Source organism: Triticum dicoccoides, chromosome 4B (assembly GCF_002162155.2).
Source record: "Triticum dicoccoides isolate Atlit2015 ecotype Zavitan chromosome 4B, WEW_v2.0, whole genome shotgun sequence".
Taxonomy (NCBI): Eukaryota; Viridiplantae; Streptophyta; class Magnoliopsida; order Poales; family Poaceae; genus Triticum; species Triticum dicoccoides.
The window spans coordinates 421,485,836-421,499,212 of NC_041387.1; positions in this window are offsets into that span (position 1 = coordinate 421,485,836).

The window sequence follows — 13,377 nt, forward strand, 5'->3', positions numbered from 1 at the left end:
CTCCTCCTTTCCCCCGGCAAACTTGTGGGCGAGGGAACCTTCCTTTCTTTGAGAAAGAGAAAGAAGAGAAAATAAAGATATGGAGCCTTACGGCTCGTTATTGCTTACCGGTGGTAGGCGCTGCACAAAGTGTCAGATAACACATGCAAAGTAGAAAGCATGAAATTGACAAGATGTGCGGAGCACGTGAGCTTTACTTACGCACGGGGTCTGCGCCCGGCTTCGTACAAAGGGTTACATGCAACATCGGCAAGACTTGTACAAAAGGTGGTTGCCGGAACAGGTTCCGGCAACTGCGCCCTACGGGTAAAACTTACGAAGATGCTCAATGTTCCAGGAGTTGCTCACCGGAATGCCATTTTCGGTCTCAAGGCGGACAGCGCCGGGCCTAGTGACTCGTTTCACCCGATAAGGGCCTTCCCACTTCGGCGTCAACTTGTTGGGATTCTTGGCGGACTGGACGCGCCGAAGAACAAGGTCGCCTTCCTCGAGACTTCTGGCGTTAACTTTGCGGCTATGGTAGCGGCGCAAAGCTTGCGGGTATCGAGCAGCTCGTACAGCGGCCTGAAGACGGTCCTCCTCAAGGAGCAGCGCGTCATCTTGTCGCAACTGCTCTTGCTCACGCTCATCATAAGCGAGCACTCGAGGTGACCCGTATACGAGTTCCGTGGGGAGAACTGCCTCTGCTCCATAGACTAGAGCGAAAGTTGTCTGGCTAGTGGCTCGATTTGGCGTCGTCCTGATCGACCAAAGAACCACCGGCAGCTCCTCAATCCAGTTCTTTCCGCACTTGCGCAACCTGTCGAAAGTCCTGGTCTTGAGACCGCGCAGCACTTCAGCATTCGCCCTCTCCGCTTGACCGTTACTTCTCGGATGAGCAACAGAAGCGAAGCAGACCTTGGCGCCAAGATCTTGGACGTACTGCATGAAGGTGCGGCTCATGAATTGCGTGCCGTTGTTAGTGATGATCCTGTTAGGGATCCCGAAGCGGCAAACAATCGACCTGAAGAACTTGACTGCTGACTGTGCTGTCACCTTCCTCACTGCTTCCACTTCCGGCCACTTTGTGAACTTGTCGATTGCAACGTACAAGTACTCAAAGCCCCCGACAGCTCCGGGAAAGGGGCCGAGGATGTCAAGCCCCCAGACCAAAAATGGCCAGGATAAAGGGATTGTCTGGAGAGCTTGAGCTGGCTGGTGTATCTACTTGGAATGGAACTGGCACGCTTCACACTTGGTTACTTGTGCAGTTGCATCCTGGAGGGCTGTCGGCCAAAAGAAACCTTGCCGGAACGCTTTGCCGGCAAGTGCTCTTGCGCCAATGTGGTGACCACATATGCCTCCATGTATCTCTGCCAACAGCTTTTGTCCGTCTTCCCGGTGAATACACTTCAATTTCACGCCGTTGAGTCTTCTTCTGTACAGTGTGTTGTCGACAAACTGGTACATACTTGACTGCCGGGCTACTCTTTCCGCTTCTTCTTGTTGTTCGGGAAGTTCTCCTGTCTGAAGGAAACGGACAATCTGCTGTGCCCATGCTGGAGCTTGCGGCTCGACAACAAGGACCAAAGGCACATCTGCTGCTGCGGGAACATCCGCTTCTACGGCGAGAACCTGTGGCTCAGCCGGAGCTTGACGTTCCCCGGCAAGCTTGCCGGAGCAAAACTTGTCGGGAGCATCTGCTTCAACGGAACAAACCCTAGGGCTTGCCGGAGCAGACTGCTCCTCAGCACCCCTGGTGTTGATCTTGAGGACCTTCTTGGCGGCAGCTTCGGGGAGCTCTGCCGGAAAATAGTCACCAGAAATCAACTTCCTCTTCTTGCTCTGTCCAGTTGATGGCGTTATAGATGGTTGAGTCAGTTTGAGCACAAAGATCCCTGGTTCCACAGGTAACTTAAGTGCGGCGCACTTCGACAGGCCATCGGCAATGTCGTTCTGAGCTCTTGGAACATGTTCCATCTGTAGGCCGTCAAAGTGCTCTTCTAGTTTTCTCACTTCATCAACGTAAGCTTCCATTAACGGACTCTGATAATTCTTGTTCACTTGGCGGACGACAAGCTGTGAGTCACCCCTGACAATGAGCTTCTTGATACCAAGGTCTGCTGCGATCATAAGACCGGCAAGCAAACCTTCATACTCTGCGGTATTGTTCGTTGCTTGCTCCTTGGGAAAGTGCATCTGTACTACGTACTTGAGGTGCTCTCCGGTGGGTGCAACAAGTAGCACGCCCGCACCGGCGCCTTGCAGTGAGAAGGCACCATCAAAGTATATCAGCCACTCTTTGCTTGCTTCCTTGACGGGGATGCTTGTTTCTGGAATTTCTTCATCTTATGTTGGCGTCCATTCTGCTATGAACTCCGTCAATGCTCTGCTTTGGATAGTTGAAGTGCTCTCAAACTTGAGGCCAAAGCTTGACAGTTCCAGTGCCCACTCGACAATCCTGCCTGTTGCTTCTGGATTTTGCAGTATCCTCTTCAGCGGAAAACGAGTGACGACTGTGATCTCATGTGCTTGGAAGTAATGGCGCAGCTTTCTCGAGGCTATGAGAAGGCCGAAAAGCAATTTCTGCACACCAGAGTACCTTGACCTAGCCCCCTGCAGAAGGGAACTGACAAAGTAAACCGGGCGCTGCACCATTCTTTTCTGCATCTTCTCACGCGCCTGCGCAGATCCATCTTTGTCGGGACCAGAGCTTGCCGGTGAAGTCCCCTGCTTGTCACTGGATGCATCTGCCGTGGTTGCTGGCTCATCATCCGCCTCCCTCTTTGCTACTAACGCAACACTAACCACTTGATTGGTTGCCGCTATATATAGCAGCAACTTCTCTTGTGGCTTAGGTGCGACAAGTGTTGGAGTGGAGGACAGGTATCTCTTTAAGTCCTGCAGTGCAGCCTCCGCCTCCGGAGTCCATTTCATTGGACCCGCCTTTTTCAATATTTTGAAAAATGGCAGGGCGCGCTCAGCAGACCTAGAGATAAACCTGCTGAGAGTAGCTACGCAACCGGCAAGTCTTCGTACATCCTTGACGCGCTTTGGTGCTTCAATCTGCTCAATGGCCTTGATCTTGTCGGGATTGGCTTCAATTCCCCGCTGAGACACGAAGAACCCGAGAAGCTTGCCGGAGGGGACTCCAAACACACACTTCTCGGGGTTAAGCTTGAGGTTGATCTTGCGCAGATTTGCAAAGGTTTCGTCTAAATCTTGAATCAGAGTCGCCTTGTCCTTGCTCTTGACCACTATGTCATCCATGTAGGCTTCCACATTTCTGTGTATTTGCGGCTCAAAAGCGTCATGGACTACCCTTGCAAATGTTGAACCAGCATTCTTTAAACCGAAAGGCATCTGTACGAAACAGTATGTGCCACATGGGGTGATGAATGCGGTCTTCTCCTCATCCTCTTCTGCCATGAAGATCTGATGGTATCCTGAGTATGCATCAAGAAATGAAAGCAAGTCACATCCGACCGTGGAGTCAACAATCTGGTCGATGCGCGGCAAGGGAAATGGGTCTTTCGGACAAGCTTTATTGACATCGGTAAAGTCAATACAAAGCCTCCATTTCCCGTTTGCCTTGCGCACGACTACAGGGTTGGCCAACCACGTAGGATGGAGCACTCCTCTGACAAGGCCTGCTGCTTCCAATTTCTTGATTTCTTCTGCGATGAATTCTTGGCGCTCTATTGCCTGTTTCCTGACTTTCTGCTTGTCGGGCCGCGCATGAGGACAGACGGCAAGATGGTGCTCGATTACTATCCTGGGAACACCGGGGATGTCAGACGGTTGCCACGCAAATACGTCGACGTTCGCCCGCAGGAAAGCAACAAGCGTGCTTTCCTATTTAGGGTCGAGAGTGGCACTGATGGTGAAGGTACCACCAGTGCCCTCCTCCTTGGCGGACACCTTCTTGGTCTCTGGTGGAGCTGCCACTATCTTCTTACACTTGCTGGTGGAGCTCGATGGTGCGTCCTCGAGGGTAGCGCAGCACTCCGAAAAGGTGCGCTTGCCGGAGTGGGCATCAGAACTCTTGCCGGACTTGGTCTTCTTCTTCGCCCCGGGAGCTTCAACGGCAAGTGACTTGCGATCTGTTGCGGTTGCTGCTTCCCGGTAGATCTTGTCGGCGCAGATAAGAGCATCCTTCTTGTCGCCAGGGACAGAGATGGCACTTATCGGGCCTGGCATCTTCAGCATGTTGTATGCATAATGAGAGGCTGCCATGAATTTGGCGAGTGCTGGACGGACGAGTATCCCATTGTAAGGCAATGGAAAGTCAGCAACGTCAAAAGTGACCCTCTCAGTCCTGAAGTTCAACTCGCTGCCAAATGTCACCGGCAACATGATCTTTCCCTTCGGCTTGCTCCTTCCCGGATTGATTCCTTGGAATGTGCCGGTCTCTTCGAGCTCGCCATCAGGGATCTGGAGTTTCTGGAGTACTGCGGAGGAGATCAGGTTCAAGCCGGCCCCGCCGTCAACTAGCATCTTAGTGACCTTGAGGTTGCGGATAGTTGGTGAAACCAACATCGGCAAGCACCCGACCGCAGTTATGCGATCAGGGTGGTCCTCAATATCAAAGATGATAGGCGTGCTGGACCATTTCAGAGGCTTGCGTGACTCGACGGGTGGTTCCGCCGCATTGACTTCCCGCACCCACTGCTTGAGCTGGCAGTGTGAAGTATGCAGAGAAGCACCGCCGTCAACGCGCAGGACCTCTGTGGCTTTCTGGAACTCCTGCTCATCGGTCTCGTCATCATCCATGTCTTCATCGTCATCGTCATCTTCATCCTTGTCGCGGCCGCGGGGAGGTCTGTCTCCTTGCTGCTGCTTGGCCTTGCCGCGGCGTCCTCCTCGGCCGGGGCGTTTCTTGCCGGCTCCTCCAGCACCTTCCTGGGCCTTCTCCTTGTCACGTCGCTCGTATTCGGCCTTTTGCTGCTCGACAAGATGCTTGACCTTCTTGCAGCTCTGGAGGTCATGGCCCTTGGTGCGGTGGATCTTGCAGTACTGCTTGTTGGTGCCGTCCTGCTTGTCGGCGACCGCCACAGCCTGGTAGTTGGTGCCTGCGGCAATCTCCTCGCCGGAGCTACCAGCTTTGGCTTTCTTGACGCCACCTCCGTTGCCGGACTGCTCAACGACTAGCGCATCTTTGCCTTTCTTCTTCCTGTTGTTCCGCCGCCGGTTTTTCTTTGTCGGGGCAGCCTCCTCACTATCAGATCCTCATGCTTCTGTATTCTCTCCGGGGAGTTTCCTCCCTTCCTCAGCACGTGCACACTTGTCGGCCAGGGCATATAGCTCACTGATGTCTCTGATCTTGCACATCGCCATCTCCTCCCGCATCCTGCGGTTTCGCACGTTCTGATGGAACGCGCTGATTACCGCGGCAGGGTGGACATCTGGGATGTTGTGCTGTACGCGGCTGAATCTCTGAATGTACTTGTGCAGGGGCTCTCCTTCCTTCTGGACGAGCAGATGAAGGTCGCTCTCTTGGCCATGAGGCTTGTGGCCGCCTGTAAAGGCGCCAACAAACTTATGGCATAGGTCTGCCCAGGAGGATATGGAGTTGTCCGGCAAGTGCATGAGCCAGGATCTGACATTGGGCTTGAGCACCAGCGGGAAGTAGTTGGCCAGGATCTTGTCGTCCCGCCCCCCAGCAGCTTGCACCGCGATGGTGTAGATGCTGAGGAACTCCGACGGATGCGACTTGCCGTCGTACTTCTCTGGTACGTCTGGCTTGAAATTCTTCGTGCTGGGCCACTGGACTTGCCGCAGCTCACGAGTGAACGCAGGGCAACCTACCGCGTATGGCAAGTCACCTGGTTCCCTTGGTGCATGCATGTCGACAGAGGGCCCAGCGCGCTGGTCCGATTGACGCCGCGCTTCTCTTCGGCGCTCGATGCGAGTTTGAGCGTCGTCTTGCTGTCGTTCGTGAAGAACTTGGTGCTGATCGCGACGAGCTCGTGGATCTGATGATGCGGTGGAGTCGCTGTCGAGGTGGATCCGGCGAGTCGGCAATCTTGGCCTTCGGGGTGGAGAGTGCATGGTGGTTGCACCCCCACCGGTTTCGTCGCCATCGGCTCGTGCCTGGCAGTCCTGCCGCGGCAGCGATGTACTCGGCTGCCGCGGAGTGTCGCCGTTCGCGAAGCCGATGAGACTCTGAATGGTGGCCCTCCATTGATCGATCTTGTCTGCCGTTGGAGGGTAATCCAGGAGCAGTTGAGCTCGCGCCAAAGCTTCTGCTGGAGTGGTGGGCGGCAGTGGCGAACGGTGCGAGGAGCAGGATATGCTCGGACTTCTAACTATGTTAGAAGGAGCAGTATCCCGTCCAGGCGACCGTGTCTCGCTCGTGCCAGCATGTTGGCGTGCATGCTGGTCTTGAGCACCCCGAGATCCACCAGCTCGATTTTGGTCCAACAAACGTATGGCACTGTGAATACCATGACGTTGTCGGTCCTGCGCTTCCTGAGATGGGCGCGGTGAATGTACGGACGCCGAGGTCTGCACAGCCTTGTCCTTGGACCTGGCAGCACCGTGGGCTCCCTCGTCGATGCCCGTTCTTCCGCCGGCGTTTGCCCCACCACTCGTTTGCTCCGGTGGTGGTGGGATCGACATGGACGGAACAGCTGCCGCCGAAGCCTTCTTCTTCGGTGGCATGTCGATGAAGAAGATGAAGATCTAGCTCGTGTGAACGCCGGATCAGGTTCACACAACCTCGACGCCCCCTACCTGGCGCGCCAAGGATGTCGAGGAAACTTATCCATGAACACCTATGGGACCGGCGGACCGAGCCCCTTTCGGTTCGGCGGGGGGCGGAGATCGCACGAAGAGTGGATCGAGGCGAAGCACATGAGCAGTTTACCCAGCTTCGGAGCTCTCCGGAGAGATAACACTCCTACTGCTGCATGTCTGGGTGTATTGAGTTCTTGCTCGGGAGCGCTGAGTGCTACAGTACACACTAGCTGCTAACGAGACCGAGTGTGAGTGTTTTTCTGCCTTCGAACCCCCCTCTATGTTGCGCATGGGCCTCCTTTTATATGCTAAAGGGGTCTCCGACAGGTGGCAACGTAGACAAGGGTAAAAATAGAAAAAGGAATTGCGGTTGGTACAACTACCTGTACAGTGTATCATACCTAGCCCTGATGGCAGGGGACAAAGGCATTAAATGCCTGTCTACGTCGCCCAAATAGTGCAAAAAGGGACCGTCAGGGACGCCACCGCTTGCCACGATGGCAATCTTGTCAACGTCGCTTGCCACCACGCACCGCTGGCCGCACAGCCTCTTGCCACGCGCGCCTGGATAGGTCCCAGGGCGACACGTTGGTGGATGTGCTGGAGCGCGGGTACAGAGTGGTAGTTTGCCGCGGCAAGCGCCTTGTCGCGGTCGTTGTCTTGTCGCGTCCGGAAGCTTGTCACTCACCGGGCCTCGCCGGGACGCGTGGCGCATCGCGGCAAGTTCCTTGAGATGCCTTGGTTGGCCTTCCCGGCAAGCTCCTCTTGCCAGGGCCTTGTCTCCTTGGCTTGAATACTTTGTTCTTGAATGGCTCCAAAGGAACCACGGAGGACCTTGGCAGTCACCCGGCAAGCCTTGCCGCGGGGTGCTACAACTGCCCGTGCACAAGTTCGGGATACTAGGGTGCCCCTACTCTAGTACACCGACACTGTGCTTATGCAGCGTATCAAAGGTTCTTGTCTTGAGTCCGCGTAGCACTCCAGCATTCGCCCTCTCAGCTTGTCCATTGCTCTAGGGGTGTGCCATAGAGGCGAATGAGATCTTGCATCCGAGGGCATGAACATATTGCATGAAGGCACGGCTCGTGAACTTGGTGCCGTTGTCAGTGATGATCGTTGCCGGAACTCCAAAATGACACACCAGATCTTCCAAGAACTTGATAGCTGATTGAGCAGTCACCTTTCTCACGGCAGTCACTTTCGGCCACTTCGTAAACTTGTCGATGGCAACGAACAAGAATTCAAAGCCCCCGATTGCTCGGTGGAAGGGGCCGAGGATATGGAGCCCCCAGACCAAAAATGGCCATGATAGAGTGTCGGTGGGAAACAACACCTATGGGATCATGAGAATCCCTACTACGGTTACGGGGCGCCGGGCGGTGAGAAGAGCGGGATCAGCAGTCAACACAAACACTCGGGTCGTTTACCCAGGTTCGGGCCGCGAGGATGCGTAATACCCTAGTCCTGCTTTTGTGTGTATATCTGTGTTCTTGGAGTTCTTGAGCTAGCTACAATGAGCGTAACTTGTCCAAAGGTCTGAATCCTTCTCCCAGATGCCTTGGGTCTCCTTTTATAGGCAAGGGCATTGCCACAGTGGCACACAGGAGGTGGCATCGGGGTACTGTGGTTAAGCCTATTGCTTGTCATTATGGGACAAGACGCATTTAATGCGCCACTAACGTGTCCCCTTCACTTTACCGCCGCTTCGCCCTGCCTTGACACGCGCCTGCGCCAGCGAGGCGGTCAGTGCCATGTAGGCTGGCTGGCTGCTGAGGTGGCGTGGTGGTAGGGTCTTCACGAAGGTTTGCATGCCACCACGTAGGCATGCGCTGAGTTAGCCGAGAAGTCTCATGTCAACACGCAGGCACCTGCCCAGCTGGTGGGCTGGCAGCTGCATGGGAGCGGTGGTAGAAACTTGGCGGGTGCAAGCCTGGCTGTGGCCTCGCGGATGTCCTCGGCAAGGGCCTTGCCGGGGGCCCGGCAAGGGTCTTGCTGTGGCATTGCTGTAGTCCCCAGCAAGGATCTTGCCGGGGGTCTTGTGGGTTTCCTCGGCAAGGATCTCGCCGAGGTTCGTCGTCTTCTAATCCTCTTCTGATTTGAAGTGTTTCTTGTCTTTATGAAGATCTGCATGCGATCATGGAGGTGCCTCCCGAGCCCATGTCCCAACGTCGTTGGTGGCGCTGGAGAAACTGGGGCTCAAGGGTGGCGCGCTCCGCTGGCGTCGGGTAAGGTGCCTCGGCAAGGTCCTTGCCGGGGCTGCGGAGGCCGCCCCGGCAAGGGTCTTGTCGGGGGAAACCACCTTGCATTCTTGCTCTTTATGCCTCTGTCTTGGCGTTGCTTTGGCCATCCTGCGGCTGTGATTCCCTGTCTCTGCCCTGATTAAGTGTGGCCGTGGGCGCGGCTCTGACTGCCCATGCACAGATAAGGGGTACAAAGGAGCTCCCCTACTTTAGTATAGCAACAGGAGCCCCCGGGCCTAGGCCACACATAAGCGCGACACGTTGTTGGGCCAGGCCCAGAACGGTGCACGGGCAAGCGGGGCTGTTTTTACCGCGGTAACTTTTCGTCCGCTGCGCTTCCCCACAAACCAATGTTGAATGCACGACGTGGGGGTCGTGCATGACGTGGGGGGCATGCGTGGGGCGGTCGCTGCAGGCATGCATCATGTTGCAATAAATGGGAAAAGAGGTGGTCCATGTCTTCCCCATAAAAAGGAATAACCGCGGGGGCACGCCTCATTTACCCTCTGTGCTTTCCCCAATCTCGCCATCGCCAGTTCTCATCTTCTTCCTCTTCAAGCTCTCGGTCGTTGCTGCTGCGGCCACCACTGCCTCCAACTCCTCGCTCTCTTCCCAGCCACCATGGCGCCCAAATCTGGCAAGGGCAAGGGCGTAGCCAAGGACACGAGGGAGAAGGAGACGCCGAAGAGCGAGGCGGCGGTGCGGCGGGTGCAGGCCGCCTATTTCATCTCGTCGTCCGTCGATGTCTTCGAGCTCAAGGACTACTTCAAGCCTTTGTGGGGGGCGGCGACGCCCGCGCATCCTGCCACACACGCCCTCCCCGCGGATTGCAACAAGGGTGGCCAAAAATGGTACCCATTCTTCGTTGACTTCTTCTACTGCGGGTTTTGCCCCCCTTTTTCCAACTTCTTCAACGACATCATGCACACTTTTGGCCCCCATTTATTGGACCTCACGCCGAATGCCGTGGCGTACCTAGCGTGCTTTGCCCACCTCTGCGAGGGCTTCGACGGGGTGGTGCCCAGCACAGCGCTCTTCCGCCATTACTTCTCCCCTCGCGTCCAACCCGGGGGCGCCCTTTCTGGAACCGTCGCCTGGATCCCGAGGGGCCAGGAGAAAGGCGCGTACCCAGAGGGTGCCATGAACGAGATCTGGGAGGAGTGGCGGCCCCGGTGGTGCTGGATCGTGGAGGAGAACCCACCGGAGTTCTGCCAGGGTGTTCGTCGGGAGCCGCTGCTCCGTGGTGCGGACTGGAGCGACCTCGACCCCAACGACAAGTAGTTCTCGATCGCCACCACCAGGATCCACCGTCTCACCGAGGCCGGACTCACCCTCGAGATGATTGCAGCGGATTTTATCCGCCGTCAAATCGATCTGCTGCACAAGAAAGGGAGGCCGTCCTGGGATTTCAGGAATGTGGCCGACATTATGAGGCTCTGCAATGGCCTACGGAACAACCTCACGGTGCTGGGGCACTCCTGGTATTGCCGGAGGCTCTTCCAAATCGACGTGTATGCCAACGGCAAGGTGGAGAGGACCGGCAAGGCTGCGAAGGCCGGCAAGGTCATCAAGGGGCCCTTGTTCGGGCTGCCTCCGGGAGTGCTCCCGTTGAGCAACAACTCCCGGCAGGCCGAAATCCTCGCCAATGCCGGTCTTCAACGTGCACGGTCTCGACCCGGCCTGGGTCGAGCCCCCGGCTGGCGAGGTGGAGGAGTTCTTCGCCAATTTGGTCAAAGAACTCGATCATGATGAGCCGCGGCTCATACAGGACACCACCCAGGAGGAGCTGGACTACATCACCGCCACGGCGGTGGAGGCAGAGCTCGCCAGGCTGGCTGGTGACGCCGGCGCATGGAGAACGAGGCTGTTGTGGCCGCAGAAGAGGAGGAGCTCGCCGAGTGGGTGAAGTCCACCAAGAAGGTGGGCGGCGCCAACACCGAGGCCCCCCTGCCGGGGGCATGGGCGAAGAATCGTTTGAGGAGGAAGCCGAGGCCAGCGACCCCTCGGCTACGAAGAAGAGACTCGTCCTGCGTCGGGCCAGCTCTAGCGAGCCGGTCTAGCCCGACAGGGCTGAGGCGTGACAAGGGGTTCCGGGGGAAACCGCGTGCGTGACGAGGGTCACGGCGACGAAGAAGGACGCCGCGGTGGCGAAGAAGAAGACCACGATGGTGAAGAAGAAGACGACCGCCTCTTCTTCATTTAAATGCTACCGGACTCCATCGCCTCCCCCTCCCCCCGCAGGTGCTGGCACAGAGATCGCCTTTTACTTTTTGTCCCTCAGTCCGAGGGGGAAAGGAAGGCAGCAGAGGAGGAGGACGACGAGTAAGCACTCTGCCCCTCGCTGTTTCCATCCTCATGAATCGCGCCGCCTTCCTTGATCTGACTTGTTCTTGTAGGGATAAGGAGATGCTGGCCCAGCGGGCGGCGAAGAGGGCCAAGGCCTCGACGGGCAGCCAGCCCCCGGCGGCTACCTCAAAGGCGCCGCTGGTGGTGGAGAGCAACCCGGACAGCAGCCCGCGGCGCAGCCCCTGGCTCAGCCCACAGCGTGCGTTCACCACCTACCTCCTATCAACATGTGCCAGGGCGTGATTTCTTGGTACTGACCTTGCCGTGGCCCTAGGAGGAGGGCAGCAGCAGGAGGAGCCACCAAGGGCCAGCCCCACCACGCCACCCTTGTCGACCACACAGCCTCGAGGGGTGTCCCCGGCAAGGACGCCAGACATGGAGCCCACGCGCATGGAGGAGGAGGAGGTGGACTTGGGCGTTGGCGGCCCCGTCACGGCAAAGGATGTTGGCGGGGAGGGGCCACTTCTTCCCAGCCCGACACGAGTGAGTCATTTGTTTTCCTTTGCTCTTCCCCTCCCTTTTTCTTCTTTTGATCTTGCCCCTGCCTCACTCCCTATTTCGGCATCCAGATCCCCCCCCCCGGTGGACCAGGAGGACCCCGACACCATCATCAAGGAGGTCACTGTGGACGTCGTGGCTGAGGCTGACAAAGTTGCCACCAAGGAGGCTACCGAGACCGCAGCCGAGGATGCCGCCAAGGAGCTTGCCAGAGAGACCGGTGAGGGTGCCGCCGAGGAGGCCAGCAAGGGCGCCGCCGAGGAGGAGACCGGCAAGACCGCTGCCGAGGATGAGGTGGTTGACGACCAACCCTCCTCGTCCGCTGCCTCCGGCTCAGGCAAATACCTGAACATGAGCGATGACTTGTTCGTCCACCTCCCATGGACGGCAAGCACCAGGGCGCCGACCGAGGGGGAGGTCTTCGATGACGAAGTGCTCGCCGCCGCCGGGCTCGAGGTCATCGAGGAACCGACTACCAGTGGCGGTGGCACCCAGGAAGGGCAGCTTCTCCGGGCCATGGGTTCCAGCTTCTGGAAGCTGCAGGCGCTCCATCGCGCTCGCCTGGACAAGGCGAAGTCCAGGGAGGCGGTGGCGGGTCAGGAGGAGGCGGACATCGAGAAGCGCGTCGCCGAGGCGCATGCCTAGTTCCATCCAGGCCCACGAGGAGCTGAAGGCCTCCCAAGGCCAGCTGGCGCAGTGCAAGCTGGAGCTCCTCCTGAAGCAAGTCGACATCGAGAAAGCCCGGGAGGAGGCGAAGGAGGAGGCCTCCAAGGCCGAGGCCATCCGGTCCTAGTGTGAGGCTGAGCTGAACTCCCAGGAGGAGGACCTTGCTGCCCGTGAGGCGATGCTTGCCGCCACACTCCGTGGCAAGGATGAGGAGGTCGAGGAGCTTGCCGCGGTGCGGACCCGAGAGCTGGAGCATAAGCACAAGGAAGCGCTCGATGCCCAGGCTCTCGCCCATGGCAACAAGGTGAAGGAGCTGGAGGTGGAGCGGGACGGCATGAAGGCCAGGGCCGATTAGCTGGTGAAGGAGAGAGACTCAGCCTGCTGCACCTTGATGGTGGCGCAGGACAAAAACCTTGCCAAGGCCGAGCAGCTCTCCCGCGCTAACGACTCCATCGAGGATCTGAAGCTGAAGCTAGAGGGTCTTGAGAAGACGCTCATGGAGGACAAGGCCCGGGAGGGAGCCCTAACCAAGAGCCTGGCGGAGGAGGAACAGCTGCGGAAGAACGACGCCACCAACCACGCAGATTTTGTGAAGGGCGAGAACATCTGGATCAGCTGCCTCGCCGATGTTGCCAACGGGATCACCAAGCAGTTGGCTGACATGAAGATGCCGGAAGTGAGGTACGCCCCGGAACCGGGCACGAGCCCCAATGCCAAGCTGACCTTATTCTTTGAGGGTGTTCTTGGAGCCCTGGAATGATTTGACTCCAACCGGGTGATCTCCCTGGCCAACGAGGCCCGGATACTTTGCCAGGGCGCTATGACCAAGGTCCTCACCAAGCTGGCATACTGGAACCTCAAACTTGACTTCAACGCCATGCTGGATTTCTTGCCGGGCGATGCAGACCTC